This window comes from Castor canadensis, chromosome 11, assembly GCF_047511655.1.
Source record: "Castor canadensis chromosome 11, mCasCan1.hap1v2, whole genome shotgun sequence".
In the NCBI taxonomy this organism is placed as follows: Eukaryota; Metazoa; Chordata; class Mammalia; order Rodentia; family Castoridae; genus Castor; species Castor canadensis.
The window spans coordinates 75,874,915-75,891,655 of record NC_133396.1 but is presented as its reverse complement, the minus strand read 5'-3'; positions in this window follow the sequence as shown (position 1 = coordinate 75,891,655).

Genomic DNA, 16,741 nt, shown 5'->3' with positions numbered 1-16,741 from the left:
CTCAGCATTGAAAGGAGATAATTTTCACAGTGTTTCTAATTTTATAATATAGTCAAATACGACATGCTGGAAATAAATTATGAACAAGTGTGCAGGGTATCTGGAAGGCAGCGCCACTCGTCAGGTTGACAGAGCAGCAAGACAGATCACAGGGTGATCAGTAGGTAAGAATGAAAGCAGCAGGCCCAGTGATTTGCTTCATGATATCTGGAATTAATTACAATTGTTGAAATGCTGGAGTCAGATTTATTTTATGATGAAGAAAACAGATAAGGTTTGGCGTTCCATGGAACCTTCATGATCTACTTGCTTTGGAATTGTTTTATGCTATAATTCCAACATATCATGATACATAGATATGATATATTGGTATAATGTATTTCAGATCAAGTTTATAAATCTTATTCATAAGGACCTTGCTTGATTTTTCCATAAATATCCACAATTTGTGCCAGAAAATAATATATAACTATAGAACCTTGAAGATGTAAAAAATATCATAATGATTTTATCTTGATGTTTTAACTACATGAACAAACATCACTAGAATGTAAATATTGCTCACAACATTGGATATTCAAACTTTGCACTAATGTACAATATTAAACAAGTATATAGTTACTAAAAACAACAACAGACTCAAAGTTCAGTTTTTCGAGAAATCCAGGACTTCTTACAAAAAATTTCTCTTACTAGTGAGATTAACACACTTTTGGACCTAATCCCTTTCTCACAAAAAGATTTTGTGGAAAATTTACTGTGCCGCTCTCATGTGAGCATCTCATCAAATCCAAGTCACAGGCATTCATCTTTGACTGAAGAAGAGCTTGTACTATAAATCATTGGCCTTTTCCTTATTGTATCTCCATTTAGCTTTCACAATCATTATATTGCTTTTATTTATTACAGATGCATGGGGAATGAGTCCAAATCACTCTAAATCTCTCTCTTTTTCTTTCTTCTGTGTTTCTCTTTTATGTAATTCACAATTACTTTCCATGCTATTCATTGATGCTACCTGTCAGCTATTGGGTATCTTTGCTTCCTTTTACTAATTAGGAAAATAAAGAAAATTATAACAACGTTGAGATAAATTCTCAAAAATATTAGCTTGATGTATTTTTAACCTTATCATTTGCTCTTATTATCATAGTTTTATCTTCTTATTCATTCTTTCTCTAGTATTTATCCCAACATTTAAATTACAAAATTGCAAATGACATGTATATTAGTTTTGTAACCAAAAAACAGCTATACATGATGTGTCCATATATATGATGTGTCCATAAATATTACATATATATATTATTTATAACTGAGTAGTTATACATTATATACATATATATACATAAAGAGAGAGACATATATATATATACATATATATATACATAGAGAGAGAGGAAGAAAGAGTTTATGGGAAATTATTTTATTAATAATAAACATTTGGCACACAATCTGGGTATAGCTTGGAAATGTGAATATTGTTTTATGTACCTCTTCTTAATTTTAATAATTATCAATCTTCTTTTTGTTTTTTAACCCTGGCCTTAGTCCCAGACTTTAATTACTATTCTTTTTCACCCTGAAATTTACCTCTGAGAATAATTTCTGCTGGGGTTTTGCTGACTAAATACATCTCAGCTGACTTGGCATAGTAAGTCTGTCTGTGCATCTGTGTTGAATTCTCATTGTCTGCTTCCCTCATTTTCCAGACTATCTTCTAGGAGAAAAGCATTTGCTTAAACAGATTCTCCTAGGGAGTTCTCATTCTCACTCTAGAGATGACCTTCTTGCAGTTTACTGAAAGTATATTCCTTTCCTAATAAACTTTTCTATCACTTTCACTACGAAAAAACAAAAACCAAAACTTGCCTCACCTATACTTTCTGTGTTTCAGGTTACTCACTCTCTCTACATCAAAGAGCTAAACATCTAAATAATAATCAACACTCCTATACATTTGTATTGTTGGTAAGGATACCTAAAATAAGTTTCCAGAATCTTGTAAATTGATTAAGCAACAGAGGAGGTTAGTTCCATAAGAGAGACTACTCTAAAATGCGGTCTGTTTAAAAAAAGCCATAATATTTTAATAAAACACAATATATTTTCTAGTAAGTAGAATTTTTACTAAAAAGTACACTTTTTTCAAATGCTAAAATTCTTATAGATATTATCAGCTCAAGATCAGGAATTTGCACATTTTTAGTTTATAGATATAAAGTCAGAATTCTACCAATTATGGAAATTTTATTTTCTGTATACCCAATATAAAATTTACTGAATTATCAAAGAGTTAGTGACAACCATTTCACTATGTACATAAAACTGAATAATGAATTATATTAGAAAAGAGAGACTTCAGAAAGTAATACATTCTATTACTTCATAATTATAGTAACATTTAGAGCAGTGAAAGTTTTTAGGTATTAAAAATTTATAGTACTGATAATTTTTATGTACATTTTATTCCATATTGTATGAATGACAGTTTATCTGTATGTAAAGTATAACCTGCTCTGAAATAAGTATATGTGCTCCATTTTACAGATATAACTTCCTGTGCACAGAAATAAAATGGTTTGCATGACGTCACACTTCCTGTGTACAGCAGAACCCAGGTTTAGATCCAGATCTTTTGCATATCTAGATCCTGTGCTTTCTTGCAATGCAGTAACTGTTTTCTGCTTTCCTCAATGTACACCCAGATTTAAAGTCTTGCTGTGTCTACTTGATAACCTTCCACTGAAGTGACCCACATTCAGTCACACTTCTATACCTTTCATGGGTATGAAAGGAACCTGTTTGGAATAAGACTACCATTTGGAAGCATTTATACAAAGTTTCTCTCTTCTCTTTCTCTTTCTCTCTCTTTCCCTCTCTCATCCCACACGTACATACCCCACTAATGCTAACTGCTTCCATGGCCTCACTTCTACTAGAGAACCTTTCAGAAGGATTCCAACAAATCACCAACTGACCCCATACCTTGATTTGAGTGTCTAAAAATTAATGAGCATCATAGGCTGGTGGAGTGGTGGTAAAAGCATCTGCCTAGCAAACATCGGGCCCTGAGTTCAAACGTCAGTACTGCCAAGAAAATGATAGTCACAATGAACTTCTGAATATGAAACCTACAAACTTGGCTTCATTTTCTACCTTGTATTATCCAAAAATATTTCTATCAGAAATTTTACCCCAAATATTTCCTTTATAAATAAAGGAAAATCTCTAGTTCAGAAGTTTTCCTGCAGGGTAATAGATTGTCAATCTAGCCTCAAATGTATGAATAGGTCTACAGTTTAATATTCTGGACAGAGTATGAACAAATCTGTAAAGCCTGTGTAATAATTTTCCTCTGTAGCTACACAAAGTGTTTGAATCAGGAGATGAGAATTACATGAAACCACTGAGAAGAGGATTGCTAATTCCTCAGACATGTGAACAGAATAAAAGAAGATTAAAAACCTAAGGGAAACAGATTAAAAATAAAAAGAAGTAAAATATCAAGAACCACGTGTATTTGGATATAATTTGGCTTCCTAAATACACAGGAAATTAATATTCACTCATTCTATTATAGCGATAACTCAGTAGTACTTTCCAGGTGGGGAATAAAATAATCATAAAAATTATAATTTCTTATTAGGTGATTATTTAAAATGTATCTGCTTGCATTTCAAAAAAACCTCCTTAAAAATGTATGCCATTTTTTGTTTGTTTCATAGATATATAATACTATATGAAACCAGTGATACAAAGCTGTGGTTTTAAAAAATGAAAAATTGGGTCATTTTAAGTTGTATACATTGTGTACCTCCATGAGTTCTACTTTAACACTTTTAATACTCTCTCTCTTTGACTAAGTGGGATTTTTCAATATCTGCTTCCAAATGAACATGTGATTCCAGACTATATCTCAGTGCTTTACAGAGTACAGATCAGCAGCTTTTCCTCATAGCCCTGCTCCAGGCCACTCCAGGTGACAACTGTCTGTTTCTTTGTTTCTATGGATTTATTTGGGATATTTCATGTAATTTGGATACAAAATAATATCTGACCTCTTGTGACTGGCTTCTTTCACGTGTGTGTGTGTGTGTGTGTGTGTGTGTGTGTGTGTGTGTGGTAAGGAGCGAACCCAGGGCCTTGCCAAGCTAAGCAAGTATCAAATACTAAGCTACACCCAAGACCCTAGCTTAATGTTTTTGAGGTTCATCCAAGATGCAATATGTCTAAATAATATACCATTATGAATATAAACCTCTGTCTGTTTACTATTTTATTTGTTGATGGATATTTGGGATATTTTCACTATAAGACCATTGTTGCTGTGAACCTGAGTTTAGTAACTATTTTCAATTCTTCAGGGTATATAACTGGCAGTGGAATTGCTGGTTCACACAGTAACTCTATAATTAACTTTTTGAGAAACTGCCAAACTGTTTTTGACAGCGGTTGTGGTACTTTACTGCCAAAGATGTACAAGTGTTCTGATTTCTCCATGTCCTCATCAATGTTTTTTTTAATTTATTTTATGATAGCCATCCTGGTAAGTGTGACATGTTACCTGTTTGTGGCTTTAATTTACATTACCCTAATGACTAATGATGTAGAACATATTTTTATTTGTTTGTTGAATATACGTTATTTGAAGAAAGGTCTACTGAAGTTCTTTGGCCATATTTTAATTGAGTTGTCTATTTTGTTCTTCGGTTGTAAGATTTATTTATTAATGCATGATGAATATCATCTGCTTAACAAATGCATTGATTGTAAATCTGTAACTGTTTTAGATTCTCTTCCACCTCTATTTTCTGTGAAAATTCAAATAAAATTTGAAACAGTAATTCCAGAATTTCATTAATTCTTGTATCCAGGTCTAATACCTATATCTATGTTTAAGATTTATCCAGCCAGTTATCATTCCATCACAACTTTCTTATGATTCACAGTTACTTTCCTCTACCTACCTGCTTAGGGTAAAGAAGCTACAGAACCCTTAGGGAAAGGCTTACACTTCCCTTTAAGTAAGCTGAAAGAAGTGCTTCTCAATCGTAATAGTCATCTTTACAACAAGAAGAGGAGTTGTTTTATGTTTGTTTAATATGTCATCTTCTTTACCTCCAGTCTGCATTTCACTTTCAGAAACAAATAAAATATAATGACTTCAACACTTTATTAAAAAATGGAAAAGTCACATTTTCTAGTAAAGACAATGAACTCAAGGTCTGAGGGAAAACAGCTTTCCAGTTTCTGACTACTTTCTCCTATGTACAAATTCATCATACATAACTAAAATTGTCTTCCTATTTGAACTTCTTCACTAGCCATATTCTCTGCTTTCTGAATCTTTCTATTTTGGAATGTAATTATGCCATTGACTAAGCAATTTGAGTTTTTGTTTTATTAAAAGGGAATTTACTACTTATTTTACATGTCAACAAAACCATTTTTGCATGCAAAAGGGAGCTCAGTAAACTGTGGGAACACCTTTCAAAAATCTATCCCCTCAGAATGTAAGTGCATATTATGGTATTGGTTAATTAAATGTGAAGCACTTGATTTTAGGAAGATGATTATTTCTGATTGCTTTTGCAAAAGAAAGCATGCAAGATGATCATATACAACTGAGTATTCTTGACTCCCTTGGATGATTCTACATTGGTTTTGTCCCCTTGATGAATTAGTTAACTTCTGAAAGTGCTAGTATTTTTCCTGCTGAAGCCAAACCTATTACCCTTGCAGATATGTCTGTTATAAGAGTGATTGGGAATATAGAAATTTACATCTGGAAGGAGTTAGCTTTGCTTTCTTCCTAATGGCTTCAAATCTTTCTTTCTAAAAAACCCAGTCTTACAGAAAAAAGACTAAACTTTCATGCAAAACTCTGTTAAATTAACAGTTTATCATTTTATAGCACACTATAACAGAACTCTGTGTTCAGTCATGTGCTCTTATTCACACTTCTGAAATCTCATTATAAAGTCAGTCTTAAACATATGGCTGAGTCTACAGCTACTTACTCTTTGAAAGACAATAGTCTCTCTGCTTCATCTGTCAAATATACATGCAAAATATGTACTATATGAAAACTTCATTCCTTTTTCTTTGTTTTTTCTTATATTGCTTTGCTTTTTTCCTTTTTTTTTGAGATTAAGTTTATTCCAAGCATGTCTGATTTTTTTTCTCCTTGGGCATTACTTCTCAAATAAACCACAATGCCATATGGAAATTTCAAACAATAAATTTTATGTGTTTTATAAATATTTTCCAACACTCTTATATATAGTGAATACACACACACATGTATGAGTGTCTGTGTTTATTTATTTATTTATGTATTACATGCACCATCCTTGAAAAGTTTTAGGATAAACAGTGTATAAAATAAATCATCAGTCCATAATATATTATAGACAAATAAGGACAGTATCTTACTTTAAGTTCATGAATATTTTCATATACATTACTTTATTCTATCATCATAATTTTGGGGGGAGTAAAACTATTATATTTTACAAATATAAAAATTTAGATTGTCTTTAACATTAAAATATAATTTTAAAGGTATTTTAAAAACCATAATAATTAATGACTTTTATTAATGATAATTACAATATCAACTCTGAAATGACAAACTGTTTTTATGCAATCCTAATCTATTTTTAAAGATAGTATCTCCATGCAAGGAAAAAATAACACAACTCTTAGAGGAAATTATTCTATTTTATTTTTTCAGGAGATAAATAACTTTATTCAGTTCAAGGAATTTGAGTCTTAATATGTCTGGATTGCAAACATAGAGAATTTGAGGAATTGTGAAGCCAGTCAAGGAAAAACCTATCACCATGATACATAGGATTTGCTTACAGGGGTGAGTAGGGGGTAAAGCAGTCAAAAGAAAGGATTTCAGTGTTTATGTCACTAACCACCTGGGCATAACAGGTCTCCAAATGGAAGAGCCACTTGGAATCTTCATTATTAGCAGAACTTAAATGAGTTATCCTATGGTTATCAGATATTTTGCATACTTTTGTGGGTTAGGCAATGCAGATAGTATGTAAATGGAGAAAACTGTTCTCATTTAGGCTAAAAAAGTTTTAAAGTGAATATGTAAAAATTCGAGTTTGATGCCAGTAAGGTTTTTAGCCAATGGATTTCAACCCATTGTGAAGAAGGAAACAAGTTGGGGATTATTGTACAGAAGCCAAAGTTGATCAATTAGTATAAAAAAAAAAACAAAACCACTATCCCCTGGACCAAGTTGTTTGCTATTTCATAATTAGGAGCTAAATGACAAATCATCTTTAAGGCCCAGAATCTTAAATGGACACAAATGATGTTCTGAAAGACTGTGTACAGTTTGCCCATTTGTTAGAATGGGAGAAAAGATTCAGAAAAACAGAGTAGAAAAGGGGAGTGTTGTTATTTATTTTATCCGTTTCATTAGTAGATGGGCTTTCTTTGACGCATGTCCCCGGTGAGATCCAGCAATTGGTGAGTATTACCTGCCCACATTCAGCAAGCATGCTGCGATAATACATGCACACTCCCCACCTTTGTCAGTGAGTAAGCAAGCTAAGGACATGCAGTTATCTAACAGGATACTCCTAAGTGTGTGGGATTCAGTGGAGCATTTCAGTCCTTGATCAGTTTAATTTGGGTTGATAACTTCTGAGACAGGCTATCTGGGGTTTGTTTGCTTTTTGTGTGGTATCCTACACATACACTGCTCTTACTGTCCCCTAAATAGTCGTCCTAAGTCATTACTATTGGAGGGACCATTTAAAAAGCTCATTACGTCATTAGAGAGTTGTGGCTGGTATAAATGAGGAAAGTTCCACTGCTGAGAAAAACTCTACTGGAATTTTGAGCCATGCATATATTTTCTAGATAGAAATAGAGATAGATGATCAACATAGGACTCATGGTTATGTATGAAGAACTACAACACAAAGATATGACAAATTACGACCTGGGCATTTTTCTGTCTATACACTGTACATCAAAATTATGTATTTTAGAAAGAAGGAAAGAAAAATATGCTACTATAAATCTTTGGAATAAATGATTTGTAGTAGTCTGGGAAAATATGGCTCACCATATAAAGAAATAGTAAATCTAGCATCTATCTACCATCACATACATAGACGCACTACAGATGAATTAAAGGTAACTCTGAAATGTAATGCATAGAACAAAAAAATATCTAAAACTATGATAGGACTACTCAAAAACCTTAAAAACACAAGCCATAGAGTGAAATTCATTTAATCATCTATGATAATATTTTTCAATAAATAACATCACACACATTTAAGAGATGTCAATTTATAAGAATATATGAATAACACCCAAAACAAAGCAGACATTGATATCTATAATATTAAAAATCCATTCAAATGAAAAGGAAAAGATAGGACCACCCATTTAAAGAACAGTGTTTTAGGGAAATCCAAAGGTATAAGAAGAGTAAGAAAACAGTTTAAATCTATTAATAAACATTGCAATGTTTATTACGACAATATTTCTGTTCCCTAGCAATGTGTAACAAAGTACCAGAAACTTCATTCTTTTAACAACTGAAATGTATTCTTTCACATTTGTGGAGGCTATGCATTCACAATCATGCTTTCAGAGGAGTTGGCTCCTCTAAGGGCTATGAGGGAGAATCTATTTCATTTCTTTCTCCTAGGTTCTGTCAACAGCCAGCAATGTCTGGCACTCTTGCTTCTATTCATTTTCACATGAGGTTTTCTGAGTCACTGTGTCTTTACATGACTGTCTTTTTATAAGTCTGATTAAGGCTCACACTACTCCAGTATGACATTGTCTTCAAAAATTATACTTGATTCAACCCTATTTCACATTCTGTGGAAGTAAAGGTTAGGGTTTCAGCGTTCCTTTTGGAGGGGAACACAGACAACAATGAAATATCACTTTTCACCTATTAGACTGAAAGTTGGAAAATGCTAAATGCTACATGCATAAGGGTCTCTTGGGAAGCTTGTGGATGGCTTTGGTATTATATATAGCTTTATGCAACTATTATGGAGAAAAAACTGACACCTTATACATATCAATTAAGTGGAAGTATACATTAAATTGCAGAAATTATCATTCTAGATATAAAGTCAAAAGACACGGGAACAAGCAATAAGATTGTGTTTTGGAGCATTGGGGATTGGAAGCAGATTACAACTACATGGAGCCTTTAGAAATTACTGAGGTACACATGGAAAAGTGAAGCATTTGTCTAAAAACAACATTGAAAGGAAAACTAGAAGAACAAAATTATTCTAAACACACTACTATTAATGTACATTAATATAAAAATCAAAATTTAAAATGTTTCACATAAACCCATACAAACAACATATGAAAGTGAATGTAAGAAGGAGAGAATAAGCAAAGTTCAATTAGTTAAGACAGGAGAGATTTATCACATGAACATTGATGATATGGAAGAGTGAGGAAATTCAGCATATTGAGTCATATCGAAGATTCTGCTCAACTTGCAACTTGGCTTCTGGGGCTTGGTGGGCAGAATTCAAAGACTAACCCAATGGCCCCTGCCTTGTATAGTATCCTCCCCTAGTGTGGGAAGACCCTGTGGATATGATGAGGCCTCACTCTTTTGACTGTGCTATGACAAAAGGAATTTTGTAGATGCACCTCATCAGTTGACTTTGAATTAGAAGGTTTATTCAGTGGGCTTCATCTAATCAGGAAATTCTATTGGCCCTCTATGAAAGCCAAAAGAGTCCTATGTTGGCTATTTCATCTTTTTCCAAGTTTCTTTCTTCTGTGTCTTGGAAACTTGCATGATGTGAGTGCTCTAAGGAGGGAGTTACCTAGCTAGGATCCAAGGTCAAACTGAGAGGTTTATATCTTCTAAGGAAACAGGGAAATTAGCAGTGCTAAAAGGATGTGGCAATGTCTGTGAGAGCCTGGAAGAGGACATGGAGCTCCAGAAATGAAAACTGAGGCTGACACCACTGATCACCTCTTTGTGAGGCTTGAAGGTTAGGAACCACATACACTGTCTACTCTCCTATTTCATGGAAACTTTAAGATAATAACTATAAATTTTTTTAAGTCTCTGTGTTTGTGATAATTGGTTACATATCAATATATAGCCACTAGAGGTTAAAACAGAAAAGGTAAAAAATGCTCTTAGGCTTTATCAGTGTGTTATATGTCATCACTCTGTTGGCTTCTTCAACCTGTAGACCATTTTTTTACTATCCTTCATAGTAACTCATTTATTGGATTAATACAAGTTTAGGAGTGATGGACACCAACAAATAAAAATGAAAACAAAAAAATATGGTCCCTGTTCTGAACGAGTTGGAGAAAATAAGAAATCATTACAGATCTTTGTACATTAATAACAGGCAAATGAATTACAAGAAAAATGCACTTATAGTGCCCTTAGTAATCCTTTGTTTAGACTGAATTCTCACCTTCTCTACACTATGTGCAGTAATTTTCTCTCTCACTCTCTATCTCTCATTATATTAGCCAACTTTTATTTTTGATAAGCTGAAAACATTAAAATTTTGGAACACAAATTTTTTTTTTTATATTTCAGAATACAAAAAAAGACAAGTTCTACCCTCTAGTAGGGAGTGATGGTGGGGTTTGTAACATTAGGACCATCACTTTGTTTTGATAAACAAAGCTCAGACATTTCTAAAGATTATTAAAACCAATTATATACAATTATATTTCTTTTTTATTTATTTTTATTAGCATATAATAGTGGTACAAGGGGGATACATTGTGACATTTATATATGTGCTTACAATATATCTTAGTTGGATGCATGCCCTCCATTTTTCTCCCTCTTCTCCCCGCTTCTTAGAACAATTTCAATAGGTTTCATCGTTGTACTTTCGTACTTTAATATAATCTACATCCACCTTATTCACCCTCCTTCACCCTTTTCTTATGTCCTCCCTCCCTCCCACTGGTGCCTACCTGTGACATGGCCTGTATTACCTTCCTGTCCCTTCTTGTTTTAAGTGTGTATTAATTGTTCAAGGGAGTTTGCCTTGGTATTTCAGATATGTGTTTTAATCAGACTAACCTCCTCTTTTACTCTTTCTCTATCACCCTGCTCCCCTAATGTTCAACAACTTACAGTGCATTGTGTTATGTTATTTTCATACACAGACCCAAAGTTTCAATATTTTTCCCTCTTTCAAATTCTCTTTCCCTCTCCCAAGTCCCCATAGTCCCCTCAGACAGATCCACTAATGTAATCATACTCTCTCTCTCTCCATGTAATGTAATTGAATTTCTTAACAGAGGGAGAATGACAGTTTTTAATAACTTCTGGAAGATCTCTTACATACCTTACTTTTAGCAAATTCTGGAAAAATTTGTACTGAAACACAGTAAGAGTCTAGGCTAATCAATATTGTATTTGTTTAATAAAACAATAATGGGAAATGGCAGAATAAATAGACATTAAATTCATAATTAATATTTAAGCACCATTGCACATCGACTGCATTTTCCTTTTCAGTTTAGTGCTCATATGTAATTACTAATTTAATATTTTATTGACACATTGAAGATGTAATGAAAGGTAGATTTTATTCAAAGGAAACTGTTTGATTGAAATCTAATTTTGACAATGGCAATTCTTTATAAATGAATCTTTTTTTTTAAAATTCTGGACTCAGAAATAATATTTTCCCAGGTCTTTGATTCAGGATATATGACTGATTTTTGGCCAATAGATTAAAGTAAAAAATAATGTACATGATTTCCAGACATGAATATATAAATCTTCTTGTGAAGTCTCTTACCTTCTTTCTTCCTTTTCATATATTGAAGTTGTAGAAATTTTAGCATTTAAGTGAATGGCTATAATTGAACCCTTATTGACCTTATTAGACAGTAACACAAAAAACAATAAAATGTTATTTAATTAAGCCAATACCATTTTTATTTATTTTACTGCGGCATAGTTTACATTACTCTAGAATCATAATCAGTATGGTTTTATTTTCCTTTCTAAAGTAGCAATTAAAAATTTAATGGAGGTTAAATTATGTTCGGTTTGCAAAATTTATTTTAATTTACTTCATATGCAGAAACCACAGATTAGTTACTACTTCCTTGTTATTACAGCCTTCCTTCATTAATTTATATACCTGCAAGACCCTGAAACACATCTAGGTTTGTAGGCCACTGCTACATTATTTACCTTATTTAAGGTTATATAATGCAAAAGGATGCCAGCTTTTGTGTAATTCTTAGTCTGGGCTGTCAGGTTATTTTGTGCATTTATGAGTTCCTATATGATTCTCAAAGACACAAATAATGATAACAATTTAAAAAATTTAAAGCCTGAAATCACCAAGGCTAAATGCACATACTTTAAGAAAAATAAAATAAAATATATAACTTGAAATATAGATCTATACTACTTAAGTTGAAAATTTGGTTAAAAGTTAGTATTAAATATGCAAAGTACCTTGCAAAAATTTATATGACTATTAACAAAACTGGTAAATGGATGACCCCAGGTGATCATGCAATATTTATTTATAAGTATGGGATTCAGGTTTCTTAGAATGAAAAGATGTTTCATGAACATATAAACCAAAGTACAATTTAATTAAATTGGACTATGGTTCGAGGCAGGAATTTACTTGTAGATACAAGCTCATGCCGGTGCTTTGAAAATATTTCACTTGCCTAAACAGTATGGGGAGTTCATCAAAGATGCTTTTTTGAAGTACTCTTAATGTTATTCTCATAGAGAAATGTAATTTGGGAATAGATCAGAGGCAGGATACAATATGAAATTAGTATCTCTTCTTAACTCTAGGTTCACATCTGATTCTTTCTTTCTGATAGGTTCCCCAAAATTGTCTTTCCCATCACTTTATAAATGGGTATTGCTATTATTGTTATTATTATTGTAGATCTATTATAAGTTGTTTTGACCAAACATGGTCAAAAGTAACAAATATAAACAAAATGAAATTTCAAAAATAAAATTTTTAAATTCCTGAGTGTATTCCACAGCTCAGTTGATGCACAGATGCTCTCAGTAAATTGTGTATTATGGTCACTTGTGTATAAATCATTGTGTGATTTGCTGCATGTCTCCTTTCGTTCTGTGAAATACGCTTCCCAGAAAGCAAATTATGTCCAAAAAGTAAGGTAAAAGTTAACGAACTTAATTGAAGCGATAAAGTGAAAATTTTAGATTTGTTTTAGATATCTTTATTCATCTAATTTATATTATCTTATTTATAAATTTATATAATTTATCTTATTTATATTTATTTTAGATATCTTTAGTGGAAGTGGGGCGGTGTGATGGGAAGAACGAATCAAGCGTCAGCATGTGAAATTCTGAGCTCTATGCATCCGGAACACGTGCAGTTTTCCTCCACTGGTCTCCTTGGAACCATATACCCACGGGTACCAAGACTCTGTTGTATTTCAGTGCTGGGGACCAAACTCAGTGCCTTCTTAGGAGAGTGTTCTACTGCTGAGCTACATCCTCTATCTGCCTTTTTATTTTAAGGACTTACATAGTAACTACTGCATTGAAACAGAGGAAGTATACCCCAAAGCAACGCAAGATGAGTGAAAAATTTTATAAATTTCTTTAGAATCATTGTCTCAGATCAGTTATGTTGACTCTCTTACTTAAATTGTAAAAGGCAAACCCAATTAGATACTTCTTAGATTTATCTGCCAGGACAACCTTGTAAATAAAATCCAGCTAAATAATCTAAATTTCATAGGCTCCAATTTCATAGGCTCACACTGCTTCCTCAGATGTACCCCAAGTGTCCTTTATTTACAGTACAAACTTTTCAATAACAATTTTTCTGCCCTTCCTGTGTCAAAATGTCTTCCACATAAAGGGCAAGCAATTCCTGTCTAGTGCTTTTGGTTCACCTACCTAATTTATGCTAATTGTATAGGTGGTTTATCCTCCCCTCCCCAATTTAGAGAGATTTTTGCAAAGCTGCTCTCTAAGAAAAAAAGACAATTTGTAATGAGCTAGAAAAAGCACAGAGATATGGAATTCATGATATTAAGGTATATGTTAAACCAAACTTTGGGGGAGCAAGAGATTTCTAAAGCAGGATTTATTGAGCTGAAAGAGATGCAAATCAGAAAGAAAGCTAGTACAAATTTCCTGGACCAATATCCAGAAAGGCTAAATTGAAGCTGGAAAATGTCTTTTGAATCAGATCCAAGGACCAAAGTATTTGATATTAAAAAGTTTGGGAGAAGAGAGTGTAAATTGTTTATTTTGCCTACACTGCTACAGACAAGAGGGAAGGAATAACACGAGACAGACAAGGTTTCAGCATCAAAGCATATTCCACAGGGAGAAGTACTTGTTGCTACTTGTTTGGTTGGAGTTACAAAGAGAAGGTAGTGTCACCTTGATAGTTAACCATTTTGGGTTTTGAGTCAAGGATTTCAATATGTAATTAGAAATGAGGAACAGGTTTTGTTGGTTTTGGTGTTGGTAGAGGTTTGACTTGAGGCTTTAAGGGGAATAAAAGCCTCAGCTTCTGTTTCTTCTTTCCAGCCTTGTAACTAAATTCAACATATCTTAGAATTTTTAATTTATCATTTATAAGTATATAGCTCCTCACCATTATCTCACCATATATGCAAATTGTTTTAAAAGGACCAACAATAATTTATTTGCTCATTTATTAAGTAGGCTGAGATCGCCAGCAACAGAGATGCTCAAAAATGTGAGTCTAAGTGTTCAGGTTTCTAGTCTCATGTGTTCAAATATATAATGATGCAAATAGTTTATAATGTTTTGACTACCATAGAAAAATCTGATATAAATAGAAAAATGAATTATATGAAGGTGCCACAAGGAACAGAATGCTTATATAGTTCTAATGTCTCTCCCTGTCAATTAATTATACATCATCTCAAGTGAAGTTAGTCAGACTCAGAAGGCCAAAAATCACATGTTATCTTGCATGTGTGAAATATAGACCTAATACAAGGCAACACTATTACGAAATACTGGTCACACAAAGGGGAGGTTATGTATAGGAGGGGTAGGGAAACTAAGAACTTGAATATGGTTGAGGTACTCTCTATGCAAGAATGAATATAGAATTTATATACCAGCTGAAACCACCAAAAGAAATGACTAAGTAAAATGAAGAAAATTAGAGGAGATACACCAGTTGGGGTTATAATACATATATACCTGGAAATATCACAAGGAAACTCTCTGTGTAGTTATCTCAAAGAAGCTAAAATGCCAAGTTTTTCATTTTATCCTTTCTCTTTTTTCTTCTACAAAATAGGAGAACAGGAGGGCAGAACAAGTCCTGCCAAGGGGGGAGGGCTGGCACCAGTGGGAAGGGATAGGTAAGGGGTGAAAGGGGAAGGAGGGTGAACAGGGTGCTAAAAATGTGCACACATGTATGTAAGTGTAAAAATGATATCTATTGAACTACTCCAGGAATCAAGGAAGGAGGGATAAAAAAGGGGGTGAATTCATGTATGATATAGTTGATACACTATAAGAACCTGTGTAAATCCCAAAATGTATCTCCACCAAGTACAACAATGAAGGGAAAAAAGAAAATTAATGATATCTAAAAAAAGAATGTTTGTTAATGGAGGGGGGATAAAGGAGAATGATGGAGGCGGTGAATTTAAATATTATATATTGTAAGAACTTTTGCAAATGTCACAATGTAGTCCCAAGCACAACAATAATTTTAAAAATACAAAAAATGAAAACAGTGGCAGATGGATAAAATCCTATGGGGGAAAATAAATAAGAAGAAAGCTCTATTTCTGGTAACCTGTTGAACCAATTCTCTTATACCCACAAAACAAAATTTCTGTTGGATGTTAAGTATGGCTTTTTTGGGTCTACAGGCAGATATAAGCCTGCAAATTTAGGGAGGATAAAATTGAGGAAAAAGTTATTGGTATTACTGACTTGAAGAAATAGAAGATAGAGTTTGGTACCACAATAAATGGATACTGAGGATATAATACACATAATAGTAAACAAGACAGAAACAGTGTCAAAGTATGTGAATAAACATTGCTCAATCTATACATCTGTCCATAGACGCAGGTTGATTCTGTAACTTTGCTACTGTGAATAGTAGTGCAACAAGCATTGGAGTATAGATGTTTCTTCAACATATTGATTTCATTCACTTGGATCTATTCTCAGTAGTTTGATTGATAGATCCTATGGTAATTCAGATTTTAGTTTTTTCCCAATGAACCTCCAATGTTTTTCATAATGACTATACTAATTGCATTCTCACCAAGAATATGTGAGAATTTCACTTTCTCTACTTCATCTGAATTTATGTTTTATCTTCTGAATGATAGGCATTCTAACTGAAGTGAGATGATAGCTCATTAATGTTGATATGACTGTCCCTGACAATTTTTGATATTGACTTCTTTATCAAATATTTTTAACCATTTGGATCTTTTCCTAAGAAATGGCTATGCCAATTTTGTCCATTTAATATCAAAATTAATTGTTTCTGTTGTTGAGCTGTTTTGAGTTTTTCTATATGCTGGCTATTAGACTATTGACAGATGTATAGTTTGCTAATACTTTCTCTGATTTTGTAGTATGGATCTTCACTCGTTGATTACTTCATTTGATGTGCAGAATCTTTTCAATTTGATGTAATCCAAATGTTCAATTTCTGTTTTCTGTTGCCTGTGCTTTTGGGAT